The sequence below is a fragment of the Melozone crissalis genome, unplaced genomic scaffold (genome assembly GCF_028551555.1).
Source record: "Melozone crissalis strain CALT ecotype California unplaced genomic scaffold, PUWL_Pcris_2 ptg000066l_1, whole genome shotgun sequence".
NCBI classification, from domain to species: Eukaryota; Metazoa; Chordata; class Aves; order Passeriformes; family Passerellidae; genus Melozone; species Melozone crissalis.
The window spans coordinates 4,905,104-4,920,154 of record NW_026535844.1 but is presented as its reverse complement, the minus strand read 5'-3'; the positions used below and the strand labels follow the sequence as shown (position 1 = coordinate 4,920,154).

At 55.7% G+C, this 15,051-nt stretch overlaps 1 pseudogene; it reads left to right on the top strand.

Annotated features, from left to right (window-relative positions):
- Positions 1 to 15,051, top strand: part of LOC128945560 (uncharacterized) — a 1,627,138-nt pseudogene that overhangs the window by 1,067,354 nt on the left and 544,733 nt on the right.

Below are 15,051 nucleotides of genomic sequence, written 5' to 3'. Positions count from 1 at the left end.
CAAAGAACAGAGATCTATTCACACTAACCTTCTAAAGATATACATTAAATAACCTTCTTGCAATCCATAAGCCAGTTCTACAGAGGTCTATTGTTATTTGTCACGTATGCTCTACTGCTTAGAAAACTTTTTGCTGTATTTGCAATGCTAACAAAGCTTCTGTCTGAGGCCTACTCTTTTTAACCATTTCCTTAAAACCCTCTAACTTCATGAATTCCAGCATACATCATTGTTTATTTTATTCTTTTTTTTTTCTTTTTCCTATTAAAGAACTGTTATTTCCTGCTCCCATATTTTTTCCTAAGAGCCTCTTAATTAAAAAATTATAGTAATCAGGAAGGGTGGGGAGGGTTTACATTGTCCATTTCAGGGGAGGCTCCTGCCTTCCTTGGCAGACTCCTGTCTTTCCAAACCCAGACACTTGGTATCCATCTGAAGGCAGAAGCTGTTGTCCCTTTCTGGAATGATTTTTGCTTAAAAGTGATTATCTGCAGCACAAAACCACCATCCACTATTGACTTTCACAGGACAATGACATTCTTACAGAGACGCTGTCAAGTTGCCTTGTGTGCTTCTGGCTGGTTTTCTTGCTCTCTGGATGAAAACATCAGCCCAGCATCTGATGGCCAATGCTGCGGGTGCTGCCTGTCTGGCTGTGGCCAGCAGCTCATGTCCAAACACAAGCGGGTGCCTTCTGGGCAAGGGGATGGACTGGCACGAGCAGCCATTTTCCCTGGTGTCACGGTTTGATGCTGGCACAATGCCACTGCCCCCATGAAAATACATTCTCCCTGGTGTCTACTGTGAGATGTGACCAGGAATAGAGCAAAGAAGGCTCCAGCTTCGGAATACAAAGAAAAAAACTTTATTAACTTACAATATGTAAAAGAAACAGAAACAATGAAAACCTTCCAAACATTCCTCCTCCTCCCAACCAAATTCCCAATACATCACAGTAAGGCAAAACCTTGGACTCACAATTCAGTTGCCACCCCTCAGGTCACCAACTGTCAGTCCATCACCACCCCTCAGATAATCAACTCTCAGTTCATCAAGGAGAGAGGAGTCCCTCTTGTGCCACAGGCTTCCCCAGGAAACACAGTTGAAACCTCTTGTGTTTCCGTGTCACACGTGGCACCGCCCGGAGATCATTTCCCATGGTGACATCTTCCTTCCATGCCCAGTGCTCTCAGCACTGCACATGGACCAGAGCTGCTTCTGGGGTTCCCCTTTTAAGGATGCTTTGCCCAGTTCCAAAAATGAGCACAGTCTCTCTCACTTTTGGGACACCTCTCCCTCCCAAATTCACCCCCTGGGGCCGAGGGGTCTCAAGAACAAAGATCTTCTTCCTCACTGAAGGCAGAGGGCACCACCACCCTCCTCATCCATCTCTGTTCATGCCACTCTTTCACATCACATCACTGCACTCTCTTGGCTCCGAGCCATTGCCTCCCCCTAAATGTAGTCTCTGTGCCACAGGAAAAATGGTTCTGTCCATGGCTGCACAAGAAAAGTCCGGCCAAAGGCCACTCCATCATCTCCTCCCACCTAGGATTCTTTTCAACTTCTTCTGACATCTTTCACTTGCACGGACTTTCATCACACTTGCCCATTTTCTCCTATTTCATCCCTATCTCTCTTCTCATTCAGCTCCAGGAGGATCAGCATTTGTAAGGTTTCCATCATCCAAGAAAAAGGTTAAAATCTCAGGCTCTGCCTGCCCAGAACTCCCACGCTGGCCCTGCCGGGCACCTTCTCTCTGCACCCCTTCTCCTTCTCGGCTGTGCTGCCAGCACAAGGTAGCAAATTTCAAGGTGGCACAGGCACACACACCGGCTCTCCCTCTCTCTCTGGGGGCGCTTCCCGATGCCTCTCAGTGCTCCTCCACCCTTCCATCCTGCAGGGGCCTTCACCTCCCTTCTCTGTCCAAGGCCCGGCTCCCTTCACCCGGCCTCATGGCTTCCCCTCCCGCACCCAGCCCGCAGCCGGGCAGGGCAGCTCTGAACCTTTCACCCACCGGAACCAAGAGAGCTTCGACTGGGAGTTCTCTGCTTTTAACCTCCTGTGTGCTCAGAGGTGAATCCATGTCCTCAGGGGCCACACTAGGTGACAGTATTCAAATCTGAGCACTGATTGGTTTGACCACAGCATGCCAAAGAACTCACTTCCTTTTCAAACCAGGACAGCGGGACCAAGGGTTCTGAACAGAAAATCCTGAACGAGCTCAGTAAACCAAAAAATGGAGTTAAATGTGAAATGAGCGGCTCTCATTGGCTGGTCCAGCACAGCCCGCGCCTCTCCATCCCCGCCCCCACCTGCCCAGCGCCCCAAGGTTCCCCCTGCCCAAAAAACCCCCAGCCCGGGGCTGCAGCGCCCCGGAAAGGCCTCAGCCAATGGCAGCGCAAGCAGAAGGCGGCACAGCCAATGAGAGCTCGGGGCGTTGGATTGCCTCATCGGTTGCCGGGCAGAGCCCGTGGCCGATCGCCGCCCAGAAGCGGCGGCAGCCAATGAGAGCGCGCGGCGCTGCCGAGCCCGCCCTGCTCCGGACTGGCGCTCCCAGCGCAGCGCGGCTGCTTTGGGGCTGCTGCTCCCTGCCCGGCCCCGGCCATGGGGCGAGGGGCGGCAGCTGGGGCCCTGCTGGTGGCACTGGTGGTGCTGGGAGCCCCCCCGGCTGCGGGCGCGGAGCTCTCGGGTGAGCGGGGAGCGGGAGGCGCTGGGACGGGGGGGAGAAGGGGGAAAAGGGGCGAAGGGGGGAGGCCGGAATGGAGGGGGAGAAAAAGGGACCTCCCAAAGGGGGAGCGGGAGGGGCTGAGGTGTGGGGGGAGGGGAGGGAGGGGAGGGAGAGGGTGGGGAAGGGGGGAAAAGGGGAGGGAGGACCCCAAAACTGATCCCGAGGGGGCTGGAGGTTGGGGGATTTGTGGGAAAATGGGGAAATGGGACCCCAAAAGTGATTTGGGAGCCGCCGGAGGTGGGAGGGGAGCGGATGTGAAAGAGGAAATGGGGGAAGGGCGGCAAAGAGGAAGCGGCAGCGCGGGCAGGAGGGTCCCATGGCGGCCGTGGGGCACAGGGGGTGCGGAGTGGGGATCCAGGGTGGCCCCCGGAGCGCTGGGGGCGTGCTGGGGGGACAACCCCGGATCTGTGTTCTGCACTCACAGGAGTGTTCCAGGAGATGAGAACGAGAGAGTGTCACTTCATTATTGGTACGGAGAAGGTGAGGTTCGTGAGGAGGTACATCTACAACCGGAAGCAGTACCTGACGTTCGACAGCGACGTGGGGGTGTTCGTGGGGGACACGCCCTGTGGGGAGACACAGGCTCGGTGCTGCAACGGAATCCCGGAAATACTGGAGGATAATAGGGCTGCGATTGACGCGTTCTGCCGGGCCGGCTACGAGCTTGCTGCCCCGTTCCTCACGGGGCACCGAGGTGAGCGCGAGGCACAGCGTGTCCCCTCGGGCCCTGCCCTGCCAATGACCCTGGAGCCCCTCAAAACGTCTCTGAGAATCAGCCCAGGGCCCTCAGCCCGCCTTCGGAAAAACCCCGGGGCCTCCTGTCCCACCCAGTGACCCCCGTGGCTCTCCCAGTCCGTCCCAGTCCATCCCTGTGCCTGCCCGGCGTGTGCATCCCGGTTGTCCGTGTAGCCGGCTCCTTTCAGCCAATGATAGCGCGTCTGTCTGGTGACTCATCGGTTGCCATGCAGAGTCCCTGGCGCTCAAATCCCGAGGGCCCCGCGCTGGACTCGGCCTCCCAGTGCCGCGCACTTCATTCCCAGTTAATTCCAGGGCCACCAAAATCCCTCCGAGTGCCATCCTAGTCGCTCTCAGTACTTCCAAAGTCCCTCCCTCCTCTTCTCAGCCTATTCCAAATCCATTCCAAATTAATTCCCAGTTCATTCTCCGTTCAAACCCAGACGTCCACCCTGTCCCATCTCTCTCAGTGCCACCCCAATCGCTCCCAGTCCCTCCCAGTGCATTCCCAGTCCCTCTCCAGCCCTGCCCAGCTCTCCCTTCTCTCTCCCAGTGCCTCGCAGCTGATCCCAGTGTGTCCCCGCTCTCTCTCTCTCTCCCAGTGCCCCCCAGCGTGTCCATCTCGCTGGTGCCCCCCTCGAGCTCCCAGCCCGGTCCCGGCCGCCTGCTGTACTCCGTGATGGATTTCTACCCTGCTGCCATCCAGGTGAGGTGGTTCCAGGGCCAGCAGGAGCTCTCGGAGCACGTGGTGGCCACCGACGTGGTCCCCAACGGGGACTGGACCTACCAGCTGCTGGTGCTGCTGGAAACGCAGCCCCGGCGCGGGCTCAGCTACAGCTGCCAGGTGGAGCACGTCAGCCTGGAGCAGCCCCTGAGGCGGCACTGGGGTACGGGGGAGCCCCTGGGGGCGCTGGCAGAGCCGCTGGGCTGTGCTGGGAGCCACTGGGAGGGAGCTGGACAAAGCCGGGCTGGAGCTGGGAGAGGGGCTGGGCAAGGGCTGGGCAAGGGCTGGGAAGGGGTTTGGGGGACGCTGGGGAAAGTGGGATGGGGTTGGGGGTGTCCTGGTGGGCACTGGGAGGGAGTTTGGGGGCGCCGGGTGTGCCTGGGAGGGAGTTTGGGGGTGCTGGGTGTAAACGGAGGGAGTTTGAGTGAGACTGGACAGGCTGGAAGGAGATCGCGAATGGCAAAGCAGGGGTTGGGTTGAGGTTGGTTGTGCGGGGAAGAGACTGGGAGGGGTCTTAGTGCGTCCTGGTGGGGCTGGGAAGGAATCGGAGGGAGGTTTCAGTGGTTCCTGGCTGGGCTGGGGGCCACAGGGAGGGCGCTGGGAGGGGCTCGGGGTGTCGGTGAGAGGTTTTGGGGCTGCTGAGCCCTGCGGACCCCCCAGAGATGCCGCCGGATGCCGCCCGCAGCAAGATGCTGACGGGCATCGGGGGCTTCGTCTTGGGCTTCGTCTTCCTGGCGCTGGGGCTCGGCTTCTCCCTGCTCAAGAAGGTCAGGGCGGGTGCCGGGGGTGGCGTCCCCCCCGTGGCGGAGCGTGTGCGCTCCCGCCGGGGCCCCCAGGCCGCTGTCACCCCCTTTTCTCTGCCCACAGAGCTCCTGAGCCAGCGGCGGCCGCAGCCCCTCCCCGTGGGCTCGGGCCCGGCCGGGACCCCCCGCTCCGTCCCCGCTCCGCTGATTTTGGGGGGGTCCCGTGTCCCCCCCAGCCCCGCTGGCGCTCTGCCCCCGCCCAGTGCTTGCTCCCAGTGCTCCCAGTAAAGCTTCCCAGTTGGCCCCGGGGCCGTTTATTGGGGAGCGATGGGGAGGGGTTTGGGGGGGGGCGATGGGACGGATTTGGGCAAAGGGAGGGGGACAAAGGGTGGGGGCTGGGCCCGGGGGGAGGGGTCGCTGCCCGCGGATTCCGCAGTGCCCGCTCCATCTCCATCCCCCGTGGGAGGATCCACGCTGGATAATCCCGGGTGACCCCCAGGGTCAGAGCCCCCCGTGTTGGGAACACTCCTGGCTGGGGGTTCCACACCTTCCTGGCCCACCGTGGACACCTCAATGAAGGCCGGGGGATCCCCGCTACTTTTCCTGTTTCTGCTCCTCTCCTCATCTCCCCCTTCTCTTCCCCCGGTTCAATGGCTGCCCCCGCCCTGCTCCTCCTCCCGCCTCCTTTCCCTCTTCTCTCTCACATCCCCCGCCCCTTCCTCAATGGTTTCTTGAAGGGTCCAGTTCCATCTTTCCTTGGCTACAGCCCTGAGGGCTTTTCCAGCTGACTTCACTACTGCACTCTCAGACTGAGAGTGGGGAGTCTTGGTGCTTGGTTTCCTCATTCCAGCTGCCTTTGACAGGGTTTGTTTCTGTCCTCAGCTGATTTTGGCCTCTGCGCTCAGCTCAGCCCTGAGCAGGACCAGCGCAGCTCCATGCTGGGTGGGCACTGCTCACTGGATGGCCCCAGAAGTTGTGACCAGATCTCCTTATGGCCCCAAGGTGGACATCTGGGCCTTTGGCACTGTGACCATCGAGATGGTGGAAGGAGAACCTCCTTACTTCAGGGAAACGGAGGCCATGGTAAGGGGCAAATTCTCCAGTGGCTGCAGAGGCCTGTGAGCACAGGGGGACCCTGCAGTGGAAGCAGCAGCTGGAGGTTTCTGCACATGGGAAGGGAATTCCCAGAGGACTCCAGCACCAACACAGATGAAAATTCTTCAGTCTCCAGCAATAATTTGCTTTGGGATTTAAGTTGTTGCAGCTCATCTGGCTGTGAGGATGAGCTGGAAATGTGAAGCAAGTGCATCAACTCTAATGTTACCTTGCAAGAAAAACCCACACCAACCCCACATCCCAGCCCCAAACAAAACAAAGTTTCTGCAGGAGCTTCTAAAGGACATTTTGCAAGATGATCTTCCCCCTGATTCTTCTCACTGGGAAACTTGTCGAGAACATGAAGATGATTGTTTAACATCCCCATAGTCTAACATATTTCTCTCCTAGTCCAAGCTACTTTCTCTGTGTCACCAAGCCTGAGCTTTCAGCATCACAAACCTCCTGTTTCTTGCCTGGCAGTTTCTGGGATGGGGCATCAGGAATGCATTTACTTGAGTGTCAGCGGCACTGCAGAGATGCACTTGATGTAAGAATCCTCTGAAATAACACAGGCAGACCACACTGACTCTGGAAAATGGCCTGTAAAGCTGGTGTCCACATTTAGAGAAGCAAAATGGGCTATTTCTGATGGAGGTTCCTACTGACAGAGTCAGCCAATGAAACTGGCTCTCAAGGCGAGATCATTTGGATGTTGCAGTGGCTGTGGCAGCCCCAGGGTTTGGGTTTTTTGGCTGGCATAGCAAAATGAGCTGTGAGCAGCATCTGTGTCAGGGAGGAAAGTGCCCCTGGAGCTGGGGCTGAGGCCCCGGGGTGGATGTGAGCCCGTGTGGGTGTGAAGGGAGCTGGCAGAGCGCTGAGTTTGCTTTCCCTGCAGGCTCGCGCTCTGATCCGGCAGAACGGGACCCCGCAGCTGCAGGAGCCCCGGCGCCTGTCGGCTCTGCTGCGGGACTGCCTCGAGTGCAGCCTGGAGCCGGACGAGGAGCGGCGCTGGGCTGCCCAGGAGCTGCTGCAGCTGAGGGCCAGGGGCTGCAGGGGAAGCAGCAGCGCCAGGGAGGGGTTTTCTTGTGGGGCCCCCTCCGACAGTCTCCAGTCTGGCTGCGTTCCACACGCAGAGCAAGCAGAATCCTCGCCTGCTGTGGCTTGGCAGGCTCCTTTGGAGCTCATCTGGGCCTGGTGCCCCACAGCGAGCAGGGACATCTTCAAGCAGCTCAGGGGGCCCAGAGCCCTGCCTGACCTGAGCTTGGATGTTTCCAGGGAGGAGGCACCTCCCACATCTCTGGGCACCTTCTGTCAGTGTTTCCCCACTCTGCTGGTTAAAAAATTCTTCCTGAGATCTAATCTGAGCCTGCTTCCCTCTCCTGAGTTTCAAAGCATTTCCCTTTGTCCTGTTGCAACAGAGCCTGTGAGGAACTTGACTTTGGAAAGTAACAGTTCATTTCTTTCCTTTGTATCCTTTGGGCAGCACCCATTTTTATCATCAGCCAAGCCTCTCTCCAGCCTGACCCCTCTGATCACTGCAGCGAAGCAACTGAGGGAGCAGCAGAGGAGATGAAGCCCTTGAGGACAGCTTTCAGTTCTAGTAGTTAGGACAACTAGTTAGTTATGGTAGTTAGCACTGGTAGTTAGTTATGGTCGTTAGCACTGTAGTTGGTTATGGTAGTTAGGACAGCCTGTTTGTTATGGCAGTTGTTTGAATAAAAACTCTCTTAACCCTCAACTGCCTTGCCGTGTCCCTTCCTTCTCCCGCTGTGCCTCAGCTGCCCGGAGCAATGTGAGGGGAGAGCGGGCCCAGCCTGGCCCAAAGCTGAGCCCCAGCAGAGCCCTGGCAGAGCCCAGAGCAGCCTCGGCACCTGCAGAGTCAGCCTGGAAGGAGGCGCTTGGAGCCTTCTGGGCTGCACCCGGCTCTTGGTTACAAACTGGGTGTGCTGGAAAATGCCACCGGCTCTGCACGAGGGCAGAAGGGGCCCGGGGAAGGCCCAAGTGCTCCATGCAAGGGAAAAACCTGCCCTGGGCTTGTTGCAAATAACTGAGTAGTGTTGGCTTTTGCTATTAGGTATTGACTTCTGCAAACTATTCTTAATCACACTGATTTTGATAGAGTGCAGTTTGTAATCACTTTTAACTGCTTTTGCTATAGTATAATTTGTCAGCTTTTTGTGGCCAATGCCCTGGCCCCTGTGTAGCTCATATCCTCAGAACATCATTTATGGATGATATTTCAGTTTGTGGACAGTGAAAAACATACATTATAGTTTTGGGTTTTGCAAAACATTAAAGTGGATGTCATGTGTTGTGCATTAGAATGTTAACTTTTGCAGAAGTAGCTGTAGTTGTGAAATAATAAGTAATGCTTTTATTTTTGTAATTAACTGACAATAACACTTCAGAGATGTTTGTGAAATAGATAATGTTCCTTCAAGTACTTGTAGAAGTACCTAAAACCGTCTGCATGGTCAGATAACATTTAAGGAAGGGATGTGATGAGGAGCCCTGCCACTGACCCTTCCACTGTCAATAACTGTCACCTGCTGAAACCACAGAAGAGGGGCCCTTGTGAGGGAGTGACACACAACCCTCAAAACAGCAATCCACGATTCCTGCACGGGCTCTAAAACGGCGAGTTGGGGGTCAAACAAACCTAAAGAATTCCTGGAACATGTAGACGAGTTCAGAGAAATGTTTGAATGTGTATAACCATTAAGAATATGTATTTGAACAGTACAATGGGAAACCTAGACAAGAAGAGTTGCTGTGGTTAACCGGTGTGCCTCTGGCCATCGCCAAGCACCCAGTGCTGTTACTGACTTGTCCCTTATTATTCCTTATTAAACTTTCAAAAATTCTAAAGAGTGAGGCTCCTTTCTCACAAAACCCAAGGTGCTCACCCCTTGTTCTTCCCCCAAAGCCAGGATTTGTCAATCCTAAACTTTGTCTGGATGGAGGAGAAGGAGGCTGCGAGGAAAAGGAAGATGCACTGGTGTGGAGGCCCGTGGGAGTCTCAATCTCCCACCCATGAGGGACTGGTCCTCAAGAAGAAGAATAGATTTCAAGGTTATGGTGATAAGCTTGCTTCTCCCATTGATCTCTGCAGGCACATGCTGATTTATGGAAAGTTATGTTACCCCATTGGCCCATTGGCCTAATTACCCCAGTTCACCCCCTATTACCCATCTTTGGTTAGTCCCTAGAGTGTTCTCTCTCTCTGTCCCTCCATTTGCCCTAATTTACTGCATTCCTCTGCCCCTGTTTCCCTATTAGCTGACCCGACCCTTAACCCCTCCTTTGCCCCATTTCCCCCATATCCATTGGACCCTGACCCTCAGCTCCACCCTCACTACCCCATATAAAAACCCCCTGTGCCCTCAGCTTGCACCCTGTCTTTGTCCCTGGGCCCTGTTCAGCTCTGTGCCCTGTTCCTGTTCCAATAAACCCAGTTTGCTGCAGATCATACCCAGACCCATCCTGCCGACTTTGTCAGCTTTATAAAGCAGCCGTGAGCTTTGGGCTCCAGAGTGCCGGACGCTCCAAGGGCCTCGGCAGCGCCAGGATGCTCCAGGCTGGGACAGCCAGGCAGGGCAGGAGGAATCACTGCCCCTTTCCCCTCTCTGCTGCTCCATCTCCCAGCCCAGCATCGCTGCAGGACAGCCTCACTGCCAACACCATCCTGCCAGGGATGGACTGGGGGGATCTCCTTCCCCTTCCCTCTGGCATGGAGGCAAATCCCATCTTCTCCTTGTCTGCCCTCCTTCCTCTTCTCATTCTGTCCTTCATCCATCCACGTTCCTTTCCCATCTCCTTCCTCCCTTGTTCCTTCTTGTTCCTTCCTCTCCTCCTGCCTTTTCCTTTTCCCTTCTCCCTGTCTCTTCCTCTCCTTGTCCTTCCTCCCCCAAGTCCTGAGTTGCGGACAGAGACCAGGGAGAACAAATCCCTGCCACAGAACCTCGTGGAAGAGGCCATTTGGAACGGCTCCATGGCACAGGAATCCAATGGGGAGGAAAAGCCCCAGAGATCCCTCACGAGGAGGGGCTGCAAACGCAGCCTGGGGAGTTGAGAGGAGGTAAAACCCTCCCTGTGCTGGGAAGGGTTTGGGGAATGTGAGAAGAGCTTCAGGCAGAGCTCAGCCTATTCCTGGTGCCTCCAAAAACGGCGGTGCCAGGTGCAGAGATCCATGGGGACACAGAGATCACCCATCAGATCCACAGGGATGCACAGATCCCCCCGCAGATCCATGGGGCTGCGAAGATCCCCCTGCAGATCCACGGGGATGCAGAGATCCCCCTGGAGATCCACGGGGATGCAGAGATCCCCCTGGAGATCCACGGGGATGCAAAGATCTCCCTGCAGATCCATAGGGTTGTAGAGATCCCCCTGCAGATCCATTTGGATGCAGAGATCCCCCTGCAGCCCCCGGAGCAGCCACGCTGAGCACGGCGATGCCTGAGAGGAGGCTGTGACCCCGTGGCCAGAGGGCCCCGCTGGAGCAGCCTGTCCTGGCAGGACTGAGCCCGGGGCACAGTGACCCACGCTGCAGCACTTGGAGGGGGCTGTGCCCCGTGGGATGGACTCAGCTCGGAGAAGTTCCTGGAGAAGTCTCCGGTGGGAGAGAGCCCAGGGTGCAGCAGGGGAACGACTCCTGTCCCTGAGCAGAGGGAGAAGCCCCGGGTCATGAACTGAGCCCGGCCCCATTCCCTGTCTGCGGCACTGCCGGGGTAGGAGGTGCAGCTGGAAGGAGGGAGGCGTGGGGGAAAGCTGCATTTAAGGCTCTTCACTTCCCATTATCCTGCTCTGAGTTTTTGGAGTTTTCTGTCAGAAATCTCTCCCCTCCCCCACTCATCCACAGGGCTTTGGGGCGGTTTTCTCTTTTTGAGGGAAATCAAAGCGATGCACTGATGCTCCTAATTAGACATAGGAGAAGTGAGGCTCCATGGCTTCCCGCTGAGCCGGAGCCACCGGAGCCGCGGTGCCGGGAAAGCCGTGGCGGGAGCTGCGGAGAAGTTTGTGTTTTCAGCTCAACCCCCTCGGGCCCGGGCCCGTTCCAAGGCTGTTCCTCAGCTCCGGCTCTGCCCTCACGCAGCCCGGGGGGCCCGGAGAGCGCGGGGCGGGGCTGTGCCGTGTGCAGAGCCCGCTCCTGGCGGGGATTGGGCGATGGTGCCGTCAGTCGTGTTTGTGGCGCGCTGATTGGTGGGAGCGGGGCGGAGCAGGGCCCCGGTGGCGGGCTGAGGGCGACCGTGGCTGGGCAGCGGCGGTGTTGTCGGAGCGTGTGTGCGGTCCCGCGAGCGGCGGCAGCGGCCGGAGCGCGGTGAGGCGGCGGCGGAGCTCGGAGGCGGCCGCAGGGCAGGTGGGAGCCGCGCTGGGTTGTGCGGGGGCTCGGGGCTGGCTGCGGGCCTCGGGGGCGGCCGGGGGCTCGGGCGGGTTCGTTGTGCCGCGTCCGGCCCGTGTTGCCGCTGGCGTGAGGGCGCTGCGGGAGCGGCTGCCCGCGGTCTCCTTGCAGCCGCTGCCTCGGCAGGAGCCGCTGCCGGAGCAGCGCTGGCTCGGCCCGGTTGCTGTGGCTGGGACAGAGGGGGCTGCCCCGTGCCCGGGGCTGTGCGGGGAATTCCCGTGGCCGGAGGTTTCTGTGCCCAGAGGAGACAGAGGAGTCCTGTAAAAGTGACTTTATTGCTGAGCAGAGGGAGAGGCCGTGGGGCATTTGCCGTGCGCTCTCTGCCATTGTTGTAGTTCGCAGCCTCCTTTTTATCCTCATTTTCCCGGCCTCATCTCCCTCTCCCTTTGTGCACGGGCTGAAGTGCTTGGAAGGTTCAGACCTCCCGATCCGCCAAGTGGATGCCCTCGTTAATGTGCATCCCCACTTTTGTATAACAGCCGATATTCGCGGCTCTGTTAAATCCTTGTTCTTCTGGAAGTTCAGGAATTTAGCGGGACTATCTGTGAGCAGCAATCCATGTTAATTAGTAACATTTATTGAAGCTGGTGGTTTCGCCCGTTGCTTCCTTATCTACAAGTCCCTGGCCCCTCGCTCAGCTGCTGAATGAGCTGCACTCTCAAGGTGTGGAGCATGGTAAAAAGATGAGAGTTGCTGCAGCACATCAGAGGAGAAACAGCATTCTTTTAACCCATGATCTGCCACGGAGCCACAAAACCGTGTCCCATTCCCATCCTTTCCGCGTTTGAATCCGTACATGAGCTACTTTCTTATTTCCTTTGTTATCTGTTTCACCACTTTTCCTTTTTCATCTTTTTGCCAACAGCAGTTTGTGTCAATTAATTTTCCACAAACTCCTCCTTTTTCTGCTAACAGATGATCTGATTCCATCCCATGGTTAAGTGTTGTGTTCCTCATTTCAGTGGATTGGTCAGCAGGAAGGTCAGGAGCTGGAGCTGTCTGGTTGGTTATTATTCTGAGAAGAGCTTGTAATCTAATGATGCCATTGAAATGAGAAATGGGTTCTGTGGCTCCTGATATGAATTGGTTTGGGTTCGCAGGGGCTGGTCCATGGTGTTGTAGGATTTGTTCTGCTGGCCGTTCATCTTTTCCCTATTTTTGGGCGCTCTCTCCAGCCAGGGCTGCATCAATTGACTGCTTTTCTCTAATTAAATCATCAAATCCTTGGATTCCCAGCTTATTTCTCTGAATTTTTGTTAGCAAAAAACCCCCAGTGCTCTAATTTAACCTACATAACACAGACAGTGACAGCACATGTTGGAGTGGGCAGCGGGATGATTCCCCCCCCATTTATTTCTAGTGAAGTTTTCCCAACATTGTCCATTTGCTGTTTCCCTTTGCAGCTTCACCCGTTTCTGTTGCAGGGTCAGATATCCTCCCCCTGGGCTCTGCCTTGAGCTGTGCAAATTCCATCAGTGCAAGCAGGCAGAGCTTGGGGTGAGGGGCAGAGGGAATCAGCTCAATTCCTGCCCCAGGCAAGAGACCCAGGTGCATTGTCCACCCTTTGCCCACCAGTGTTCATTTGCATTTCTAAAGCTCCTCTGCAGGCTGCCTGGAATGAAGCTTCTCTTCCTGCTGCTGAGCAATGTTGATGTTTTGTTGCTGGTCGTTATCTCTGTGGGTGTCTTTTGTGCTGTTCCCAGTTTGTTCAGGTGCTAAACTCATCTTCATTGAGCACTGTAACACCCCTTAAAAAAACCCTTTAAAATTCATTTCCCCAAGGCAAAGAAAACCAAGCCTGAGTAGAGAAATAAGGTTTAAAAGAACCGAAATCGGTGCATTTTGCAGCAGTGCAATGGCAGGCAGCCCAGAGTGTGGGTGTCAGTGAGCCCCAGAGTGGAATTGTGCCGTGGTGTTCCCCAGCAGCTGTGGCAGTGCAGGCCCAGTCAGCGCTGAAGCTGCAGCAGTGGCAGCAAGGCTTGGCCCCAGTGGCTGGAGATGGCAGAGGAGGGTGGCCAGGATTGCAGAGGATTCCAGGCGAGGATCTGTGGGCAGGCGCAGGGGCTTGGCCCGCTGTGGAGCCCTGGCTGCTTCTGCGTTGCCTTCAGGGCAGGCTCAGGGGCGGCCTCCCATCCTCCTGCTGCAGGCAGGAAGTGCAAATCTGAGGGGCTTCAGAGCCCTTGAGGCCAGGCTGAGGGGTCCCCCCGTGTTGAGCTGTGCTGGCGGCTGTTTCTGGCCTCAGGGACACTTGGCATGGGCCCCTTGGCCACCAGTGGTGCTGCTTGGCACTCCTTAGGCAGGAGCCGATGTCCTGGCTGGGTTTTGGCAGCAGCAAAGTGCCAAGGCAGGCTGTGTGCCAGCCCAGCTTCCTGTGGGAGAGTATCCCTTGATATCTGCTCCAGTGGTTGCTGAAGCAGTGAGAATTGCTTTTGCCCCCCTGTTAGGTGCCATGGTGTCGTCAGCAGAAGATATTGAAGCCTTCCTGCTCAGGGCATTTCAGTGCCAGGCTCTCACAAGCACCCACAGCTGGGCGGGTTGAGCTGAGCATGGGGCAGTGACCTGCGCTGTGTCTGATTCCCCTTCCTTCCCTCCCCTGGAACAGGGTGTTGCTTTTAGACACCGCTTGTCCTGGTTGCTTCAGAGTGCTTTGGAGAGAATCCATATCAAAATATCCCTATTTCCCTGGGCCTGCCCACACTTCTGGATTCACTTGAGCATAGCCCTCGACAGACATTTGACACAAAGGTACAACAGTACTGTCCTCTGTATCACCTTTTATAATATTAATTTGCATTCCGAGTTTAGCGATCAAATCCCTTCCCAGTAAATCATGATAACAATTCGGACCAAGTCAAAATTCATGCATTTCAAATCCCTCTCCCAGATGTACCAATAGTGGTTGAATAAAACCACACATCTTTCCCACTTAACTCCTCACTAATAAAACATATTTTTAGCATTTTCCCCCCCATATGTCGAACATTCATAGTGCATTGAGAGGCCCCTGTGTCCATCAGGAAATGCCTCCTCTCAATGCAGACCCACCTGAATGTTCTCAAGGGCTCCAGTGTGGAGGGTCCCTGGTGTGATGGGAGCTGTGACAGCCCTGCCAATCCTTGTCCATCAAGGGGTTGATGCCGAATTTAGCCCCAAAAGGCGATAATAAGCTGCCCAGAGACTAGATTTGAGGTCTATAGGCAGGAGGTATTTATTGACAATGCGTTGGAGAAATCACCAAGTGGATTTCTGGATCAGGTACAGCAAAAGCAGGTTTTTTTATACAATTTTGAACAAGGATTACATCATTTATTATATGCATATTAATAAGTAGGCAGGAGTATAGGCGGGGTTTTCCAGGAACTCTTGGTCTTCCTTAGTTAAATTTTAAGCTTCTCCTAATTTGGGCATCTTCCTGTCATCCTTGGCATGTTTTTCCATGACTTGGCAGAAATCACTGTTGCACTTGGCTTGATTCTGACGGCTTGGCAGGTCACCTTAACTTTTTGGCTTCTACTTTCGCTTCTTCAAATATTCTAATTCCAAAGTTTCTTTTGTGAGTGTATTTTAGATCATTTATTAACTTATCTAATCAAAGTTTTCCCAAACAATGTATTTTAGG